Here is a 23,608-nt window from a genome sequence, read left to right as displayed (position 1 = left end):
AAGACTACCCGATCATCAGTGCGACACCGTGATGAGAAATATCACCTCCCTGCTGCAAAACCTTAACACCACCGACTTATCGTCTGCTGATATCCCCTCCATTGTACCTGCAAAACCCAGGCCGAGGCAGTCCCAGTCTACACCTCCTCAGGGCCTGTACCAGTCGCACCCCCAGTACCAGCAGTCATAGGCAACTGCAATTCCCCGGTACCAGCTAACACAGCAGTTCCAGCAGTCACCTGCCATCCCCCAGTACCAGCTTACACAGCAGTTCCAGCAGCCACAGCCACCTGCCATCCCCCATACCAGCCAGCACAGTCCCAGCAGACAAGTACCAGTGGTGCCACTGATCAGCCAAGACGTTCAGCAGACACTTTGTCACAAGTGTTGAAGTTGACACATGACGTCTTGGATGGCTCCCTGAACCTGTCACTCAGTGGATTGGGGGATGACAGTTTGCCATCCATGAGGTCCCTCAACACACCTCCTGCTCTACTGCCTTCGACTCCTGCAACTCCACAGACCTCTCAGTAGATTTATGGACTATATTGTGCCATGGACAGTTCACTTGTTTATTTGATGTTTTCAGTATTACTTTATCATGTCACACAATATTACCTTATCATGTCGCATAGTATTACCTTATCATGTCACACAGTATTACCTTATCATGCCACACAGTATTACCTTATCATGTCACATAGTATTACCTTATCATGTCACATAGTATTACCTTATAATGTAACATAGTATTACCTTATAATGTCACACAGCGGGTATGTTAAGGCAGGTCATGCTTCATTTATGCACGTAAACTGCATAATTTTTAAAATCTTACATAGAGAGAGGGAGCTACTAACTCTTAAAAACTATTTTGGTTGTTTACATGAGAACATTTTGTATCATAACAACATGACAAACATGCGCTCCCGTATGACGTCATTGTATGACTGTTATAAATAGATCATGGAGATACCTTAATAGAAAATGTAAAAGTAATATATTATCCCAAGATTCAAATATTGGTCTAACTGGCGATAATGACGGTAAAATACCCATAGTATATCAGAATTACTGATAGAATCCTACCACTTTCAATAAGAAATAATTATTGAACATTTAAACAAGAAACCATCTAGCTCATGTTTTACATTTTGCATGATGCTATGTAGTTTTCTTTAAAAGTTTTCTTAACAGAGGATTCTATCAGTAATTGCCGTGTACATTAGTTTATGACCTTTCAAACGGTGTATAAAAAGTCTCTAAAAGTATGCGGGCTAATGTGCTACTTTTGCAGTTTTATTTCAGTCTGTGACAGAGGAAAATCGGATTGACATGCTAAATGGAATGTTTTCTCCGTTAAACAAAGTTGTCAATGAATGATACCTTCTTAATATCAATAAATTCTCAGCGTTTCACATATATATTCCATATACCCCATGTCATATATTTCAAATACTCTACATTTTGTCGATATTTGCATGGCACACATAAACAAATTCCTTGCATGTGTCAACGTCACTCGATGTATAGTCATGACGTCATCAGTTTACTTTCATATCGATCAGACAGAAACTACGCAACAGCAGTATAGCATTTCGAATTTCGTTGGATCACAGTAGCTGCATGGTTTATTTTATGCATAAATAAAACTTAAATAAAAAATAAAATCGGAATTTAATATATACTTAGTGATATACTTATTTCAATTATGACGTCACATTGTTTCGTGGATTTTATCCCAGTAAAAATTTTCATAACCTGCCTTAACGTACCCGCGACAGTATTACCTTATCATGTCACACAGTATTACCTTATAATGTCATACAGTATTACTTTATCATGTCACACAATATTACCTTATAATGTCATACAGTATTACCTTATCATGTCTCACAGTATTACCTTATCATGGCACATAGTATTACCTTATCATGTCACACAGTATTACCTTATAATGTCACACACTATTACCTTATCATGTCACACAGTATTACCTTATAATGTCACACACTATTACCTTATCATGTCACACAGTATTGCCTTATCATGTCACATAGTATTACCTTATCATGCCACATAGTATTAACTTATTATGTCATATAGTATTACCTTATCATGTCTCACAGCATTACCTTATAATGTCACTTATGAACAAAATAAAAGAAAGTGTTTGTTTAACTTTGTTTTCTGTGTCTCTTTTTTGTGACTTCCTAATTAGACCTATATTAATGAAAGACAATAAATTTTGAACTTGATATAAAAGTGTTGCAAACTTCAAGATTCATCATACATTTATTATACATCATCCAACATTACATCTTGCCAATCAAATCATCAAGAAGATGGTGAAATGAAGTGTTTCTTCAGGTTTCGAAGGTCTGTTTTAACACTAAGTCTATCATTCTGTCTTGCCAGGCTACGGAACCCGCAGGTGAATTGCACCAATGCTTGATGAGATTGCACTGCATCTTACCTACTTTTGAAGCTCTGTTGGGTGCTTGGACTTCCACAGTGTCAACAAGGTTTTGGCCCCTTCGCCATTCCCCAGGCTCCATTTGTCCATTTTGCAGCTGACGGTTCAAACGTCTGTTCTGCAGGACTGGGTAGCGGGTGTGCATCAGGTTGTGGAGTAGAATACAAGCCTTCATTATAAGCCTGACTGTTATAGCACGGTGTTGCATGGTGGTGAGCAGTACCTGGAATCTATTGACCATGATACCAAAGGCATTCTCTACCACTCTTTTTGCCCTTGACAATCTATAATTGTAGATGCTCTCTTCCCTGGTGAGGTCCCTCGCGCTGTATGGCTTCATTAGGTATGTTCTTAGGGAGAAAGCGTCATCACCCACAATGAAGTAGGGAACATCTTGTGTGTCATTGGGCAGGGGTCTGGACGTGGCCAACCCATGATGTTGTCGTTTTCTAGACCTTGTTTCAGCTCACTGTGGTTGTAGATTTGGGCATCTGATGCAACGCCATTTCCTGATACGTCAGCCCAGAGGAACTTGTAGTCGGAACTGACCATGTCAAACAGTATGATGCTGAAGAAGCCCTTATAGTTGTAGTATTCCGACCCTGTGTGTGTGTGTGTGTGGGGGGGGGGGGGTTGCTTGCCATCAATGGCACCAATGGTGTGAGGGAAGTTCCACCTTTGCAGCCAGTCATCAGCAATTTGCCGCCATTCTTCTTCAGTGGTTTGGCAAGTCATTTGCTCATCAAGGTATTCCTCCACTACGGCCTCACATACTTCTCTGACAACTTTGCTGATGCTGTTGTGTGGCACCCTCCAGGCATACTACATGTCCCTGTATTTTGTACCAGAGGCCAGGTGGCGCAGGGTTACTGCCACCTTGAGATCAGGCTCCAAGTTAGGTCTGAAGTTGGTTTGTTCCTTGGTCAGTCTGGGAGTGAGCCGGTTCACCATTTCGTCAAACATGGTTGGAGGCATTCTCATAAAGTTGTGAAAGGCACGTGGATCTTCATTACGCAGCTCCATCATCAGCTTATTGTACATGCCCAGATCCAGTCTTCTACCAATCCATGGTCTCACCCAAACAGCTCTTTGATTTCTTCTTTGCCTTCTTCTCCGCCTCTGGAGCAATTGCTGGACTTACAAAAGTTGATTGTTATGTTTTTGGATGGCAGCAACTATCACACGACGTCTTTGGGGATCCATACCTACATCTGTACTTCTCCACAGCTGCACTGGCAATGACTGGCAAATATGTCGATTTCTGTCACATTTATATAGAAATTTGGGTTTACGTGAAGTATTTGTTATGCATTCGCAAATTGTTCGCAAATCAGATGCAAAGCAGACGTAATACAAACGCATTATTTGTGGGCAGTCTGTATACATTCGCTATAAATTATTTTAGTTCGTGATGTGGACGTGATGGGCACGCTATATATCCGTTTTACACTCTGTTCCAATCCGCTGTCAAGCCGCAATACCCCGTCAACAGCGGATATCAGCGGATATACAGCGCATAGATTGAGTATGAATTGCGTATGTATTGCGTATGTAAGGCGGAAGTCATCCGCAACCAAAATTTTGTGCAGTTTAAAAATCCTGGGAACGGAAAAATGTGCCTCTACGGATAATTGCGGACGTGTGCAGATGTCGGCCGACTCATACAAGCATGTTTCACGAATATTGCGGATGTTTAGCGAATATAAACCAATTTTGTGCGCAATTCATACGCAAATCTTCCTAAAGGCCAGTGGGACCAGGCCTTAACACAACCTTGTGTACTTACTTGTCCAGCAGTCGACCTCCTAACCTGAACCTGTGCAGATGCATATGCCTTGTGTTCATCATATATATCATGTAGTATTTCGGTTACACGATGTTAGCGTCGTCGGTAGGATCGACACAACTATATGATGGTGATGTATCACTGCGGTTGCAAATATTGCAAAACTATTGTTTTCCGGCGATGCCAAAATACAGCAGCACAGGTTTAAGGTACGGGGCTGACTGCTGATGGACAGGTAGGTGGACAAGGCTGTGCGCGCTGGACAGGTAGGTGGACAAGGCTTTGTGCGCTGGACAAGGCTGTGTGCGCTGGATAGGTAGGTGAATAAGGCTGTGTGCGCTGGACAGGTAGGTGGACAAGGCTGTGAGCGCTGGACAGGTAGGTGGGGCAAGGTTGTAGAAGCTAAGTACTTCGTTACTAGCTTGAAAATACGGATGTATATATAATTGCTGGGATAAAATTTAGAAATTCATTTCAAAATTAAGGATTATCTCCCTCATGCATATCTCTTATCCTTGGACGACTTTGACTCCAGTTTTTGGCACTTTATTTTTCCTTTTAGCTCTTACAAGTTTATTGTTATTTCGAATTTCCAAAATTTCGGCTTGGGCATCACTGAAGAGACATTATTTGTCGAAATGCGTATCTGGTGCATCAAAATTGGTACCGTAAATGTTTTGCATTACGACCCCTGGGTCGAGGCCTCTGCTGGTGGACTGTTATAATCCCCGAGGGTCTCTTCATATATAAATACATCCAACATTCTTGATAGTTATTACTTACCATTTATATGTGTTATGCATATTTGTATATATTGAAGCACAACAATTCTCCTGAAGGTCAGTTAGACTTATTGTAAATATGTTGCGCATATCTGTATGTTATAAAGTGCACCAAGCTCTCTGAGATATACTACTACGCAGACCCGATCCCTCATACAAGCTATCTGAGGTCTAGTACTACACAGACCCGGTCCCAGACCCTCATACAAGCTCTCTGAGGTCTAGTACTACACAGACCCGGTCCCTCATACAAGCTCTCTGAGGTCTAGTACTACACAGACCCGGTCCCTCATACAAGCTCTCTGAGGTCTACTACTATACGCAGACCCAGTCCCTCATACAAGCTCTCTGAGGTCTAGTACTACACAGACCCGGTCCCTCATACAAGCTTTCTGAGGTTCACTACTACGCAGACCCGGTCCCTCATACAAGCTCTCTGAGATTTACTACTACGCGGACCCGGTCCCTCATACAAGCTCTTTGAGGTCTAGTACTACACAGACCCGGTCCCTCATACAAGCTCTCTGAGGTCCACTACTACGCAGACCCGGTCCCTCATAGAAGCTCTCTAAGGTCTAGTACTACACAGACCCGGTCCCTAATACAAGGCAAACAGATAGTTTGACCCCTATACGTTATAATATCTTGTAAATTTTATTTGCTCTGTTTCTGAAGAGAGAAACACACAGCGGCCTTTGCATACAACATAAAATAAAGCAATACCTAGGGGCATATAAACATTTTCTATGAATTGCATTTCAAAATCATTTTAAACATGCAAAGAGAATAAAAAGAGACAGATACTCTCTTTGCATCAAGCCTCTTAACAACAAAAACAGTAAGTTTCCCTTAGCAATACTTCGGCTGATTAGCCAGTGTAAGATTGAAATTGCATCTGTTGTACTATAACCAGCTTTAAAACCAAATTGAGCGTCACAATACTATCGTAATTTTTCGACCAATTACTTAATGAAAGGCGAAGATAACGTACAGTGATCAATTTCATAACTCCTATAAGCAATGCAAAACAGAGTTGGGCAAACACGGACCCCTAGATATACCAGAGGTGGGATCAGGTGCCTAGGAGGATTAAGCATCCCCTGTCGATCGGTCACACCCGCCGTGAGCCCTATATCTTCTTCAGGTAAACGGAGCTATCCGTAGTCAAAATCAGTGTGCCAAGAATGATTTCTCGTTCAGCGAGATTTAAAAATCGTTGACAAATAACTTACAAGTGTAATTCCTCAATAATTATTTGTAATATCTTCTGATTAGCTTTTAGGGGAAACCCAGATGAAAGAAACAATGTTAAAAAATACTATATCGAAAATTACTTGAATGCTTGATTAAAATACATATTATGATACTACCAACTTATACGCTGATGTTATAAGTGGAAAAGTAGCCGAACTTTTAGAAATGGCTGTGTACAGTGGGAAAGTCCAGCGCCAGATTTTTACAATGACTTAGGCCTTTTTCATTGATTGCATATAATTTACCTTCATAACTATCGAAAAACACATAACATATACTTGATACACTCGGGTTAATCGGCGACACACTTGATTGTGAGCCAGAATTGCGCACGCATCCCGCCGGATAAACCGATTGAGTCGGAAAATTTTGATAGGCGAAGATGGCTTCAAGCTGGCGTCGTGGGAGACGGTAGTATCGAGAGTGGCTTATTCTAAGACATGTTTTTAATACACACACACTGGTGAAATAAACATGATTTGTAAATGTGGTGGTTATTCCTATGCTAAATAATATGTTGGCGGTACTACCGTGTCACGGATAACCGTGCTAGAATGTGATAAATGATAAAGTCACAAACAATTTACATATTTATTTGGTATAAGTTTCTGGTCCCGGTTTTATGGCGTTGAGCGTAAAGTTCCCCAAATGGCGTCTGGCTTAAACACAGATCCACTACACTGATAACTGCTGTCATACGTGGACACATCACACATGTCGATGCTCCCCAAAGTGTTTGGTTTCGATACTGTGGTTACTTGGTACACACTACAAGGTAGCACCTCAGAACAAGCCGAACAAGGGCAACATTTACAACAATGCCAAAGTGTCTGCAATAAAGTTATTCTATAATACTTATCATTTCCATTAGTGGAACTCTTCAAATTAAAGGCGCGTAAAGTCGTGCTACCGGCACAACATACGTAAACATTACTTAGGTATACATAATATTGTAACGTGTTTAGGTTCGATGATTCGGACCAGTCGGGGGAAAGTATGATTATTGATGAATGAATATGTATTTAAAACAAATGAACAACCAAGATAACGAACGAGTCAATATATACAAATAGTTTCCAGGATTACCTATCCTAATCACACATAGCATTGAAACCTATAAGTTATGGGTAAACAAGGCTGGGACCTATGCTAGTCTGTATCCACTACCGGACAGATACTTGTGTAGTATGTACGTCCTACTACAACCGGACAAAAGGCAATAACAGAGGAAATACTTTATTACTATCCTCTAGACCAGTTTACTCGCCACCGTATACTGAATTACATTAATACACACCGTATTAAATGTTGTCCACCTTCTCTTCTGTCGACCTCCGAAAAATGAACTGCGATCTATTGCCAGAACGCCCGTATTTATACTACTGAGCACCCGAACTACCCTCGGATGCTATCGTAATGCCCTACGATAAAGCCCGGTTGACGTAAGCGTTATATTTAGCCTCCAACAGGTTATGATACATCCCGAACCCGATCTCAATTTGTCACAATATGAATTATGGTATCGGATACATATTATATATAACCAACTGCAAACCACAACACTGATTAAAATTCTAAAGTTAAATTTAGGAATTGATTATTCTTACAAGAAAACAGACGAACTTATCAAACTATGTGAGGGGGTGCAGGTACTAAATCTGCCAAATCTGACCGATATAAAGCATCAATCGCAAAAAGAACTGTGAAGGGAAAAACCTATATGCACATCCAACACAAAAAGTTTTAATGTGAGTAATATGTTTTTAAAGTTATTCTGTCAGACTATGAAGACATTCTATTTTATCATACAATTAGGACAGGTTCATATGGCATGGACTTGGTAATCGTACACGAACACCCCCCCCCCCCCCATTTCCATATTTTAGAACAAGTTATATATATATATATATGCCAAACTGAATTTTTTAAAGACGTTTATAACACTAATTAACACAACTAATGCGTTTCCAAACTGCATTTAAGCTATTTTGAAAATTACAAAATATTGATGGATTTAGGACAGAGAACATCATTGTTTGGAATTTTTAAAATAGGTGCGGTGGAGTTTAAAAACATGTAACATTTTTAATAAGATTGTGTTAGAATATTTGAAAAATGCAGTTTGACCAATGGTTATTTTATTTAAAAATACACCATGTATTTTAACTCTTAAAAAAGGGGGGTGTGTGTGCTATGACCGTTTCGTTTATGTCCCAGTAATCTCGCACTTGCTCGCGAGACTTGTGCATTTTCTTACCAATGACGCACAAGAGTCATCAAAGCGCGATAACTCAACGAGCTGGTAATGAGAAGTTCTGGTTAAAGCGTGTTCATATCAATACGTCCTTCTCGCTGGACAGCTCAGTTCCTACTGGACTTTTGCGAGAAGGGCTGACTTTTACAATTTACGGCTGAATTTGACATAAGCTTAATATACGAAAACCTTTTCGTGACATTTTTGTACATACATGAATAAGCGATGAACCGAGGCAATGTACAGAAATGTTAGTTGTATCGAGTTGTTCCGGTTCCTTTCCATACTCGTACTATTTCTCACACGCATTTGAGAAGCAGTAGATGATATTTGACGGTTGATTATAGCCGATAAATGGACTTTATTTCCAGTTCACCATGACAATGCGAGAGGTAGGACCTTGACATAGTTGCCTCTAAACGGTAGGGGTCTAATTATCATATTAAATCGAAATTTTCGAGCGATGCAGGCGGTAAAACAGAAAACCAAGATGGCGGCGTGATATACCTTGTGAATATCATGTTTACAGGAAAACAATTTTTTTAAATTATAGATATTTAATTAAAACGTCGAGTGTCAGTGTGTGTGCTATCTCTGTTACAGTAAAGTCTATGTGACCTAATATCCCCATATATCCCTCCTGCAACCCCGCTCCCACGGGGATCCGGGTTAGAATAGGTCCTCAGTACCCCTTGCTTGTCGTAGAAGGCGATTAAATAGGGTGGTCCTTTGGATGAGACCGCAAAAACCCGAGGCCCCATGTCGCAGCAGGTGTGGCACGAGAAATATCCATCCCGGCTCAAAGGCAATAAGCGCCGAGCATAGGCCTAAATTTCACAGGTCTTCACCGGCAATGGTCACCATTTTCTCTCGAGCGACGTTAAACAATATTCAATCAATCAATCAATCCTGCATCCCCGGATTTTACCTGTGTCGTGATCAATGATAAGCCGCCGGTCAATCAAACTTTTAACAATAGAGCTTAAGTTGACTGACGTTTGCAGAGACCGTGGTCTACTGCTACCCGAGAAAGATGTTTTGATAACATTCACAGCTAATGATGACCTGCAGTCTTTAGATCTCGAGGAAAGCCCCGGTATACCTGAGTTTTGATAGCATTGACTCGCACCTAGGATGGAACAAATATTGATCAATGTTAAAGCATCTTCCCTACAACCTCACATTTGTAATAAAGATCTAGGTCTCTACCGAAATTGTAAATTGAAAATGATCTCCGGGGTAAACGTACTGACTCGCAAAGTAACATCTTGGAATATGATTGTGAACTTACGTGGATTTTCATCCTAATCTTGTGGTCTCCTAGCTCCAAAATTCAGTACACTATTAGGCGAAATCTTTAACGAAGTGCAATGTTTATGAAAGGCAGGCTAAGATAATGTGTGATGTCATGTCTACGTTTCGACGTACGTCATAATAAGACGGACAGTGGCGGATCTAAAGTCTCAATATACCTGGCGAATTGCCAATACGAAGCTAAAGTGACCAGGGTTAAAATGTAAATATGTTAAAAGAGTATTTTATAGAATTTAAATAGTTTCATTGTTATTGATATCTGTATTAATATAGGGAGGTGACCATTCTACATTGATCCAGTGCCTTTTTATGGGATTCGAAACTGTGACTGTGAGATGTATGAGAGTTTGACTTCTAGGCGGGCAATTCTACTTTCACTTTAAACGGTAAGTTGAAAAGAGCATGCTGCATCTTTGATGTAAAATATCTCGAAAAGGAATCAAGGACCCTATTGCAAATTTGGCCTTGTTGGAAAGGTTAGGAATTTTGCTGAAAGTTGATATCCGTCATTATACTGGGAAAATTTTTGTTTTTGAATTAGGGTGGGTTGAAATGGGTATATTTTCCTCATTTTTGTTGCTTTTTTACTTCCAGGATGACAGGTGCCTGAGTGTATCTCGACCCATTTCCAGGCTAGCATCAGATGTCATGATGGACCTTTAAAATCTTTCACATGTGTACTTTCAAGAACCATATACATTATTTTTGAAAATTGGTTGCCATGGTAATAAAATCTGAAAATTAAAACATGGGCTTCTGAAGGCGAATTTTCCTCCATTTCCTGGTAGTTTGTGACCTAAATACGTACGTACTTGTTTAAAAGTCATACTACCGGGACAATATTGAATATACATGTACGTAAACATTAGGCATATGTAATATGGCATCGAATACAAATTGTTTATAATCTATTGCAAACCACAAATCTGATTGGAATACGAAATTCTCAATTTTAGATGTACATATACATGCTCAATAGTTGAATTTATCGATTTATCTAAAATTATCATTATATTGAAATGCATTTTATGTTCCAAGGCAGTGCTGTTTCCAGTTTTACAAACTTGAAAGGTTTAATGTTTGGGCATTTTTATCATTAATTAGTAACTTGAAAAGGTTGAGACTAGAAAAAAGGAAACTACAGGCAGTCAAATACTGAGAGCATAAAGTTCAGAACAAGTCGTGCATCAAAGGTTAAGCAAGTCACAGTGAAGGCAGCAGAAATAAAATGTATATTCACTGTATAGCATAAAAATATTTCAATTACATTAATGCACACATATTTTAATGATTTTTAATATAAAACCATGGGAGAAAACTAAAACGGCCTAGCTGTTTCAGCTACCTAATTTCAGTCATGTTATGATAATTAGGCAGATAAATATTGTTTAAATTGAACCTGATCAAATTTTTGACGCCAATCCCAGAAATGGATGATATCTCGCAAAGTCACACCTTGGACTAATATGTTGACGGTGATACCGTTTGAGCGAGCGCAGCTTCATGTACATGCATGTACATATTTTGTAATGTTCATGATTTGATCAGCTAAATCTCAACCTCTAACAAGGAAAATTTAGCTCAGATTATTTCCCGCGCTCTAGTCATTAGAGCTCGCAGTACGAAGCCAACTTCGTGCTGACTCGCTGGCTTGCTCTAAACATTATTCGGCATAGAAATGACCAACATATTTACAAATCATGTTTATTTCACCAGTATAAAAATTAAAAACATTTTTGTCTCAGAATAAGCAACTCTCGTTACTACTATTTCCAAAGACGCGAGCTTGAAGCTGCCTTCGCCTATCAAAATTTTCCGGCTCAATCGGCTTACCCGACGGGATGCGTGCGCAATTCCGGCTCACAATCAAGTGTGTCGCTGGTCATCACCGATTAACCTGGGTGTGCCGGATCGTTGATATAGCTCATATAGCAAGCTATTACTATAAAAACCCGAATATCATTAAATTTGAACAAGTTTTTGATACACAAAACAGAAGTAAATTAATCAATTTAAATAAATTTATCAAAATCATTTCTGAGAGAGTATGTTCTCCAGGTTAATCAATCCATCCACTGACAACATTGTATTATAGTCCTCCTCCTCCTCTCTCTCTTTCAAAATGTACCATTACCCACGACTTGTATGTATATCTAAATTACGTTCTCTTTGTTTATTTCTCTACACTGTAAATCAGTTTAAGAGAATAAAGATATTGTCATTGTCATTGTTAGAGTGAAATATGCTATTAGATTTAGCTTTTTTTGCGCCCCTTAGTCATTACAGCTTGCAATACCAGCCAGCGCTGGCTCGCTAACATTTATACAACATATCAACATTTGCATTACTGTATTGTAGTCGGGTCATTGATTCTAAGCGCGTCACCGGGTACACCCGGCTTAGTTCGATTCGACCGGATTTGATCAGAATCAAGTATGCTAACAATCTACATAGAAACAACTCCACACAGACCTTGTTTTGTTACGTCCACTACTTGAAATATCGAACCCGAGCTTCATTCAAACCTGATCGTAAAAGCGAATCGCAAGCAAACTGTATTTTGAACATAAACAATGTAGTTTGATTCTTGGTTGGTCTTCTTTGCCACAATAACTTCGTAAAGTCCAATGGTTCTTAAGAATATTTTTTAAATGGCCTCACTCTATTCTTGAGTATCTTCCACTGGAAGGGGCATCGCCCTTCAATTGTACAAATGTGAATCCCCTTCACCCAAGAAAGCTTTGTGGCAAATTTGGTTTGAATTGATTCAGTGGTTCTGAATTAATTGATTGTAAAGTGGTTCTGGAGAAGAATTGAAAAAAGGGAAAAATTTATGCACTATGGACAAAAATGGATAGCAATTATAGATCGTCTGGGTAAACTCAGGTGACCTAAAATGAAAGTTCTTTCGAATTTTTCTTCTTTAGATATTTTCATTTATCTCCTTGGTAACAGAAGTTTTCACATTTAATTTGTCTTTCATATTTTTTGAAAGTTCGCTTAGAAGTCACAAATACAGTGAAAATTAGCACGTGTACTATCACGGGTACTATCAAACAATTTTATATTTTGTATATAGATGTTCCCAACATTTCACAGCAAACCATGGTTTATTATCTACACGCTTTTTCTCTTCTCTTGATTTCATTAATGACCTTTTCTATACCACAATACGGCAAAAATACAATAGCAAGTACATATGTATATGTACCTGTGTAAATTACTCAATACTATTGTTTACATCTTCTAATGTCATTTCTAAAGCTTCATTAAATTGTTGTAAATGATTACACAGTTGAGTTTTTACATTGTTCATCCCATTTTATTCTAACAAAAACACATATTTGCATTATTCCTCTCATCATTAGGCACGATATGTATATTTACACAATAATGGAGTGTGGTTAGACCATTCATTAAAATCTTCAACATGAAAATAAATCACTGCATGAAAACCATCTTCTGTTACAATTATGAAATAAGACTTACACCAAGGGGCTAAAAAATGTGTATCTAAAGTGCCTGTCATCAAATGTGCGACCATTACAAACCCATGTACAAGTTACACGATTTCCTTTCCAAAACTATTCACAACTACATTTTATCACTGTGTCACAGACATTTGGGACATCGCAGATGTAATTTAGAACGAGTGATATAAAATTATTGCGCTTTTCTTCCATTTTTCATCTCTTCTAAATCAATAGTTTCTTGTATCATCTCCAGTAAGTTTAAGTACATACTATTACTGTACTTCGTATATCGGCCTGTGTAGCTCAGTGGTCAGATCACCTAACTAGTAATACAAGAGTTGCGGGTTTGATCGTCGATTGGTCCAAAGATTCCCCTCTTCTTTTCTACAATAACTTAGTAATATCTCTATAATGCAATATTCTATGAAACATAAGCGTCTATATTTTTACCTGCCACCACCAGCTGGAACTAAATGTATCAAAATATGCTAATTCTAAAACATATTTGGTAATATTATGGGATCGGTTGGAACATTAAACCAAAACAGTGAAAAGGAATGTAAAATGGAATAATCTGTTTAGAATGATTTTTAAAAATACATACAAAGGTGTACATATGACTTGAATTTACGGATCTCACACAATGCAATCAATCGGAAGTGACAATTTACGACAACAGGATCATGGTGTTTCCGTCTTAATTTATCAACAAACAGTAACTTTGATGATGGATCTGTGATTATCTGTCTCCTCGCGGTTCTATAAACGAATAATAATTAATGACAATTGTGTTTTTCTTTTAATTACGGTTGACTGAATGGGCTAAATTTTAGCCCTCTCGAAATTTCAAAGTAAGCAAACACCACAGATACAATACTTTATATGTAGCGTACAATTTACAAGTATGAAAATTGAAAATGGAACAAAACTGCACGCCATTAGTACAGCAAAACAACAAAGATTTCTTGATAGTTACAACGATTTATCAATGTTTATCAATAACAACAATATTTCATCAATGTTTATCAATAATAACAACCAATTATCTATATTTATCAATAATGACAACTATTTATCTATGTTTATCAACAATGAAACAGATTTACATGTAAATGTATTTATGTTTATCGATAGTAAAAACGGTTTATCTATGTTTATCAATAACAACAAGAATTTATCAATGTTTATTAATAAACAACAACAATTTTTATAAGTTTATCAATAATGTCAACATTTCATTTATGTTTATCAATGATAACAACATCTTATCAATTTTTATCAATAATAACACCGATTTATCTATGTAAATGAATGATAACAATATTTTATCTATGATTATCAAAATTATTTTTTTTATCTATGTTTACCAATGATAAGGCTGATTTATCTATGTTTATCCACATTTTATTTTGTGATATTCAATATTTATCTATATTCACCTGGTGTGTCCAGGGGTCCGTGTTTGCCCAACTATCTATTTTGTATTGCTTGTAGGAGTTATGAGATTGATCACTGTTCGTTATCTTCACCTTGCATTCATCAATATTTTGTTTTGTAATATTCAATGCTTATCTATATTTATCAATATTTTGTTGTATAATATTCCATGTTTACTAATGTTCATCAATAATTTGTCGTTTAATATTAATTTCAATAAGTAACAAAACTAAAAGAGTGTAAGACAATGAAATCTTTATTATGCGTTCATATATTTACATTTTTACTCGTTTGTAACTATTCCATTGATTTATATTTTTAAAAAACCCTGTTTGTTTAAATACATTGCACAGTTACATGTATGATTCAGTAGTCCAGGAATTTTCAGAGTTCAATGTCATAGGATTCTGAGTTTTGACGGATTGGGATTTTTCATGTATTAGATATCGGAGACATTTTGCAATACATTTCCATACTGCTATTCGTACTATACCACACGTGCTTTACGTGTTCCTGGAATATATCGTTTTTGCTTTAGAGTTGGCGAATATAACACGTTGATGCAATTTTTCGAATTTGTAAAGCATATTTTTTGTAGATATGTACATCATATAGCTTTGTTGTTGTTGCATACAGTTAATGATACAACTCACATACACATGCTCTTCGTCTATAAACAGATCACACAGATAAGGACGTTTGGCGGACATGTTTTACCCGGATCATTTTTAATCTACTTAGGAATTTGGTATACTATATCCACATTTCACAAATATTTCGACGCCATGAGACGTCGAACCCAATTCAAATCCTCCCTGTCTTATCCCTTTTTCTTTCTTCAAGGAAAATTACGAAAAATCCCCCTGGAACCTCGACTGAGGTTAATAATGGTATCAAGCAGAATCATAGCGGAAGTACTCGACTCAGTGATACAGAAGAAACCGTTTCGGATAAACAACCAACATCACGTGACTCTGTACATATTCTTCGGACACAGTGCTATAATTGACTTACTCATATTCTATGGTGCATCTTTACCTTCAAACATTGAGTATGTGTCTCAAATAGCCAATTTTGGGGTTCATGCATTTTTATTCAGATATCATGTGCACGGGCGTGGCGATCTGGATGTTACGATGCACACATTATTGATATACACCATTCTTATCAACATGACGGGAATAGCTCTGGAAATGAAATACCGCAATAACATTCTGTGTTCATTGATGAAGTGCTTTGGTTTTCTCTTTCAAGGAACCTGGTACTGGCAGCTATCATTCATATTGTATCCCCAGTTTGCATTTCAGACCCCGTGGAACCGTAAAGAACACACTGGGATAATGATGTCCGCCTTACTGTTTACCTGGCATATGGCGGCCGACTGCTTTGTCATTTTTATTATCGGCGGAGTGATGGCGATATATCATCGTAGAAAGTATAACAGATCCACTAAAAAGGACGAGGCTCTATTACTTGGGAGATTAACTGACGAAAATTGAGGAACAGATACAATGTCTCAACTGTATACCTGGGTAGTTTATTCTTACATGCATCTGCAAGATTCGTAGGTCACGTGCTCTGATACATACATGTAGCATATTCAACATATGAACCTCGAAATAATGTACATACAGTTCATTTTTTACTCTATTGCCCATTGTATTCTAAACTCAGAACAACTTAGTTTGAAAACACGGGATTTGATCAAATGTCAATGTCAGATGTAGAGGTTCTTCGAATGTTAATTACAAACTACCCGAGACAATTAGCAAAATACTTGTACTCCTCCTTTTCTCTTAGACAATCTATTGCATTTGGAAAAATCAACAACTGAGCTATTTATACATTATATACTTATTATACATGTATACACATGCATATATATATATATATATATATATATATATATATATATATATGTATATACATGTATGTATATATATATATATATATATATATATATATATATATATATATATAATAGAAAATGTTATGCGCAATTATTTGCATTATATATCATTATATCAACGTTTAAAGTGGCATATAGGCCCAACGGGCCGGGTGTTTATTGATTTGTATATTGTGATGAAATTGGATGTATGAATATATGTACATATGCCACTATAATAAATAAAATTACTTACTTACTTACAGTATGTTAATACAGTACGTGGATTTCTATACATAATTACCGTGAGTTCCAATCCATTAGATATAAGGACGATATTCTCTAAACAGGACATAATTATAACGTGTCGTACGATAAAGTCCTGACCTGGGGGTAGTAGTGTTAGTAAAACATATGATTCAATAACCAAATATTTGCGAACAGACTTGCAAACAACAGCTAAGTACATGTAAATGGCTATAGGAATCCTCCTGTGCATCTGTTTGTCACAAACTATGATAATTCTTCACAAAGACCTTCACCTTTATCTGAAATACACTCTTGACCTTGACACAACAGTGGATAACATATGTTGCGTCCATCTTCTAATGTTCCTAATGGTACATGTGTATCAAAATAGAAGCCAATAATGTATATAAATTGGCTATTTTTTTTATATATAATCTGAATACCGAGAAACATATTGCATATATTATTATCATATAATATGTTGTCTTTGCTTTCGGAACATTACACACCCCCCCCCCCAAAAAAAAAAACAACAACAAAACACGGTGTCATGACAGAAATCAATGTGTTTAAGTATCGCTTTTCCGAAAGTTTCTCAAATCATCAATCCATCTAGCGGCGGGTTTCTCAAATCATCGAATCCACCTAGCAGAAGGTTTCGTTTGGGTATTTGATGACCCATTCAAAATATACGGCACCGTGATCAAAATTTATCGGGTTCATACATCTTGTTTGACTTTCTATGCACACAATAAGTTGAAATACAGAAAAGAGAACAACAATTGATATCATAAATAATATTGCATGACCCCTGGGTCGAGGCCTCTGCTGGTGGACTGTTAGTCTCCGAGGGTCTCTACAGCTGGTGCATCAACATTGTTACCGTATAAGTTTTACATATAACTATTCTGTAATAACATCAAAACGTCATGAAATTAAAAAAAAATATGCTGGAATTTCTCACTGAAAATATCTTCGTAGACTGTGAATGATGGTGTGCTTCTGTAATCTAGCTACTTGGAGGTCAGATTTGGTGGTCAAGTCTTCCAACAATCTGTTGGAATTCCCATGGGTACGAATTGCGCTCCTTGAAAATCATCAAATGGACATAAATTTTGTTCATTATCATTATCAAACGCATTGTAATTAATTATTAAACTTTTATTTTTGAAAATACATTCATGAAGGTATGATCTTTCGCACGTTGTGAAAAGTATGTGGGCATGAAGCTTCGTAGTTCAAACCTTCATGTAATTTCAAAAATGAAGTTTAAGTTTTTTATATTTATATTCTTCTTGAATAAAAAATGGAAAAAGGAAATACATGCTTTCATACATCATGATCCAAAAAAATATACATTATGTATTGTTAAACTCCACTCTGATTCCACGCACAAGTACTCTGAACTTGAAATAAAATTATGTTGGAGTTTCACATTGACAATATCTTTGTAGTCTTTGGTGTTCAAGTCTGTTGGAAGTCCCATGGGCACGAATTGTGGTCCTTTATTAGCTGTTCTGTTTTTATATTCAGAGTTTATTCAAAAGCTTCTACATGAGAAGAAACATATTTTGCTGTGGCCTTCAACTCGACATTTATGTCTATAATCATTTTAGTGATTTCTATTACATTGCTGGAACACTTGTACACTTGTAAACTATATGTACAGGTAGGTCGTCTGTTTCACTCAGGTGATCCATTGCGATTGGTTGTTAACCGTCGTTCTCCGTAGTTCGTCAAAATTTGAAGTCAGCTTTGTTTTTGAAAGTACACTCAATGGCCATCTTTCATTAAATTTAGTAAATATTAGATTTGCGATAAGGAAAACTAAAACTGAATTGTAAAACTAGTGTTCATTGGAGTCTGAGGATAGGATCAAAGGTTTAAAATGATGGATTCTTTAAAAAATCTTTACTTAAGTACATCTAGTAATACATGTTATCATGATGAGTGAGGACGACACTGCTAACATTGTGAAATTCATGGCGTTCTGGTGCTATCTTTCATGTAACAAATACGTATTATTTCTTTAAAAGTCTTACTCCGAACTCTTTGGCATCAATCAATTAGATTGAGTACATAGTATCAATGATATGAGATCCTGAAGCCTTTGCCAAAATTGGCGTTAAATAAGAGGTTCTTATGCTAAGTGTGGGCTTTGTTGCGCATTTGACTACGGATTACTCTGTTTATCTGATCAAGACACTTGGTATAGAGCTCACGGCGGGTGTGACTGGTCGACAAAGGATGCTTCCTTCTAGGGACCTGATCTCACTTCTGGTATATCCAGTATATATTTGCCCAACTCTCTATTTAGTATTGCTTATAGGAGCTATGAAATTGATCGCTGTTCGTTAATTTCACCTTTTATAATGAGCATATGCTATTTCTTAAAAAATCCTTTTGACTCTTGGGCATCAAATTGAGAACAGAATAATAATGAAGAGAAAATCCTCTCCCAAAATTGTACAGTTCGTGGCCTATGAATCAGGAAGCTTTATGCTGGCGTGAGATGGTAAATCCCAATGCAAACTTAAGATATCTTCACTGGGGGTACCTAGAAAACAAACTATTTGCATAGTGACTAGTCACGAAGAAAAACTATATGCATCTTCCAAAATCATAAAATTCTTTACCCCATGGCAAGGATGCATTCTTTAAGATGGTTCTCGAATGGTTATGTTGTAAAAATATATTTAATCTTTAAAAATCGTTAATTCAATGCATGCGGAATATCGGATCCATTATTTCGTCTCTGAGTCCGTCGTGGTTTTATTGTTTAGTATGCCCAACGAGATCTTGTTTTCTACGTGAACTTGGGCAACTTTTCAGGAAATATCAGATCTAGTGAGCGCAGACACTAAGCATCGTTTTTGAAAATGGATGAAAAAGTTGCCTTCTTTTTTGTTTGAACATTCTAGGTTAGCCAAATATAGTTCTGCAAAACCCCATAATCGTGGAGGGCGTGCGTTTATCCTTCAGTACACCAGTACAGGAGTTAAATTCACCGGTTCAACCTTACGTTTACACTACCATCTACCGATACTATAACAAAAATAATATGCATGTAAAACGTGATGAGTAATAACGAATAAATACGTCACATGTCATGGGGGTATCAGGCCCCTCCCCCCGATTGCTACGTACCTGGAGATTAATGCATATATAATGTGCTTGACCATTTATGACATCATTGCATAGCGGTAGATTGATATTTATGACTCGAGATATATCATTTACTGAGAAAATATCCTCATAAGGTAAAAGAATACTGCGATGTGTGTATGTGCGGGTGTGTGTGTGTGTGTACATTCTTGAAAACAAGTAAGTCTTTTTACATCAGAAATTAATTGTCTTTAGCCACGTCTTGTATACAAGAGTTCTCCAATTGCAGCATATTTTTAATTCTGAAGAGTTCTAAAGTTCTATCATCCCGATATCTCGTATTGGAAAGAAAATCTGTTTATATGACTATACATATCGGGGCACAGATTTCAAATTAATAATGGTGGTAACCAACTTCTTTACAAGCATTTTAATGCACCGGACCACTCCATCTTGTCCATGAGGGTAAGGATTTTAGAAAAAAATTACCATCACACAAACAATCCTACTTTAAGCACCCCTTTTCGTAGACAACGAGAAGATCACTGGATCAGGACCCTAGGCACTGCATTTCCATATGGATGCAATGATAATGTATATGATGTGGGAAATTTGACTAGTCCACAAGGAAATAACGTGAATGTGATGGGATTCTTTCCCAATACCCAAAGACGGAAACGCAGTCATGGACATCGCTCATATAAAAGACTAAGTATAAATGATGTCACATTTGATTCACTTTTGCCTTACGTCAACAGACAATTAGGTCCACATCATATTCGTACAAAACTTTACTCTATTCCATTGAGAGTTTTACACACGTTATTTGAAGAAGCTATGGCTAGTCTATACTTGGATTTTTCTACACCTGAATATAGACTGAACTCTATGATTATGGATGTTGCCTACCACAGGCTCTATAAATCAGCACGGACCATGGATGATATTCCTTCCGAATCATGCCGTCAGTTCCTTAAGCTCAAATTAGACGGCATCCGTCAACATAAGCAACATTCTTCGACATAAAAGGGTTCAGTCGTGTATTCCAACTTATTTCAAGTTCAAATCTACACGATGTATTTCCTACAGCTATACTTCTACTATTGCATCCAAACTTTTTTAATTATAAACAAACTTTGCAGTGCTTAGATATAGACCATCTTATACGTAATCCACAAACATGTTCTTGTTCTTCATCTTCTTTCAACTATAGTCCAGCTGGACATGTCATCACTGGTGATGTTGATATAGTTGAAAATGAGGACCTCAAATCACTTATTCTTAAAGGTCCTAAATACAGAGAACCTCGGTCTTTTAATTGGCGACAGAACTTCATCTTTATTATGAGTTCTGTCGAAGATTATGCCAGAAGATGGGCTAAATATGAAAAAGAAGAACTTGATACATTGTCAGAATGGGTTAAAAGCATAAGAGGGATATTAAAATCCCACATTAGACACATGAAAACAAAAGTACGTACCATCTATCCTTCTGTGCTTAGTAAACCAGAAGCGATAAAAGAATTAGATAGGTTACATGAGGAATATGTTTTGGTTCCAGCTGATAAAGCTTATAACAACATTGTCTTTGTAAGGCTCATTATTACAACTGTATTTTAAACGACCATAGAAGTTAAAAATTCTGACTTCAAAAATTCCACTTTTGGTAATCATACATATACTCCAACTGCTCTGTCAAACAATGGAATTCTTCAAAACTATGATTCAGTTTTAGACACATTTAATATTCCAGTCAATGGGTCGAATGAATATGAGTTACCGTACCTATACTGGATTCCTAAACTACATAAAAACCCTTACAAACAAAGATACATTGCTGGATCCAGTAAGTGCTCTATCAAGCCCATATCTTTGCTCCTCACGAAAATGTTAACGGCTGTGAAGGAGAAACTTCAAACTTACTGTGCGACTACATATGCCAGAAGTGGTGTTAATCCAATGGGGATTCTAACAAATTCTAAAGAACTTTTAGTAAACTTGAAATCGCAGAATTTTTCCCAAATCAATAACATTAAAACCTATGACTTTTCAACACTATACACGACCATTCCTCACGATAAATGAAAGACTAGACTTTTTGACATCATAGACAGTTGCTTCTTCAACAAAAACGGAAATATTCATATCTAGTGATCAGTCATTCAAAAACTTACTTTGTTAAACACCACTCTGATTCCACGCACAAGTACTCTGAAATTGAAATAAAAAATATGCTAGAGTTCCTCATTGACAATATCTTCGTGGTCTTTGGTGATCAGGTCTTCCAACAGTCTGTTGGAATTCCCATGGGCACGAATTGTGCTCCTTTGTTAGCTGACCTGTTTTTTTATTCATATGAAGCAGAATTTATTCAAACACTTCTACGTGAGAAGGAAAAATCTCTCGCTGTGGCCTTCAATTCGACTTTTAGATATATCGATTACGTTTTGTCTATTAACAATGATAGCTTTCATTCATATGTCGATTTGATATATCCCTGTGAGCTCGAAATAAAGGACACCACAGAGTCGTCCACTTCTGCTTCATACTTAGATATTTTATTGAATGTAGACATTAACGACAAACTGACAACTTAACTGTATGACAAACGGGATGATTTCAGCTTCTCCATCGTCAACTTCCCATATTTATGTAGCAATATTCCATTATCACCTGCATATAGTGTTTATATATCTCAACTGATTCAATATGCAAGAGCTTGTTCTGCGTATAGTCAGTTTTTAAATCGAGGTAAGCTACTGACAAACAAGTTGATGGTACAGGGATTGAAGTCAGCATTTCACAAATTCTATGATCGTTATAACGATCTTGTTCGTCAATACAACCTCGCATTGGGTCAAATGCTGTCTGACGTGTTTCATACCGATTGTTAAGCCGTTCTTGGCACACTGATTTTATTTAATTTAAAAATTATGAAACAAGTAATGAATATATCATCTTCCCATTTCAGGAAATTATAAGAATTTATTGATAAATTCACTTCCTTAATCTATTATTAGAAAGTACAGGTCAATCCGAGTTTTTTGTTTATAACTAGAAAAACTGGAAAGAGAATTTGATTGGTTGGAATGACATTCGTCAGCAAATCACATTCATTGTTGCACGTAGCAAAGTTTCCCTGATCTATTATTAGAAAGTACAGGTCAATCCGAGTTTGTTTTAATGTTTATAATTAGAAAGACGCAGTCAATCCGCATTTCTATGCTTTGACACGTGATATCAAACGAACCAATGGTGAAGTGCATTACAATACATAAAAATGATATTATGAAATTCATCACCAATACTATTGCAATTACACATTGTACATGTCCGTAATTTCTTTCAATATCATTCCATCTGCAGTTTCTATAGGGAGATGATTGCAAGTTCACAATTTAGTTAATGTGATCCTTATATCTCTAGACAAGTTCAACACATAATTTTCTAGACCAAAAATTGTTTTAAAAATTATATAGTTTTAAAGTTTTAAAATACATTTCGCACTGCATGAAATTTGGCGTTTACAAATATTATATTTCATTAAACTTATATTATTCGTGAAGTTTCAGATTTAATTGGAGTTTACAG

The 23,608-nt window shown here is 36.8% G+C and overlaps 1 long non-coding RNA gene across 1 annotated transcript; it reads left to right on the top strand.

Moving 5' to 3' along the window:
- Positions 1 to 6,954: 6,954 nt before the first annotated feature.
- Positions 6,955 to 10,627, top strand: LOC125677191 (uncharacterized). Its single transcript, XR_007370979.2, has 2 exons — positions 6,955 to 10,252; positions 10,461 to 10,627. It is a non-coding gene; the product is annotated as an uncharacterized LOC125677191 (long non-coding RNA).
- Positions 10,628 to 23,608: the final 12,981 nt, after the last annotated feature.

This window comes from Ostrea edulis, chromosome 3 (assembly GCF_947568905.1).
Source record: "Ostrea edulis chromosome 3, xbOstEdul1.1, whole genome shotgun sequence".
NCBI lineage: Eukaryota > Metazoa > Mollusca > Bivalvia > Ostreida > Ostreidae > Ostrea > Ostrea edulis.
Note: the sequence above shows the minus strand (reverse complement) of the source record. Positions and strands in the feature narration are given on the sequence as shown.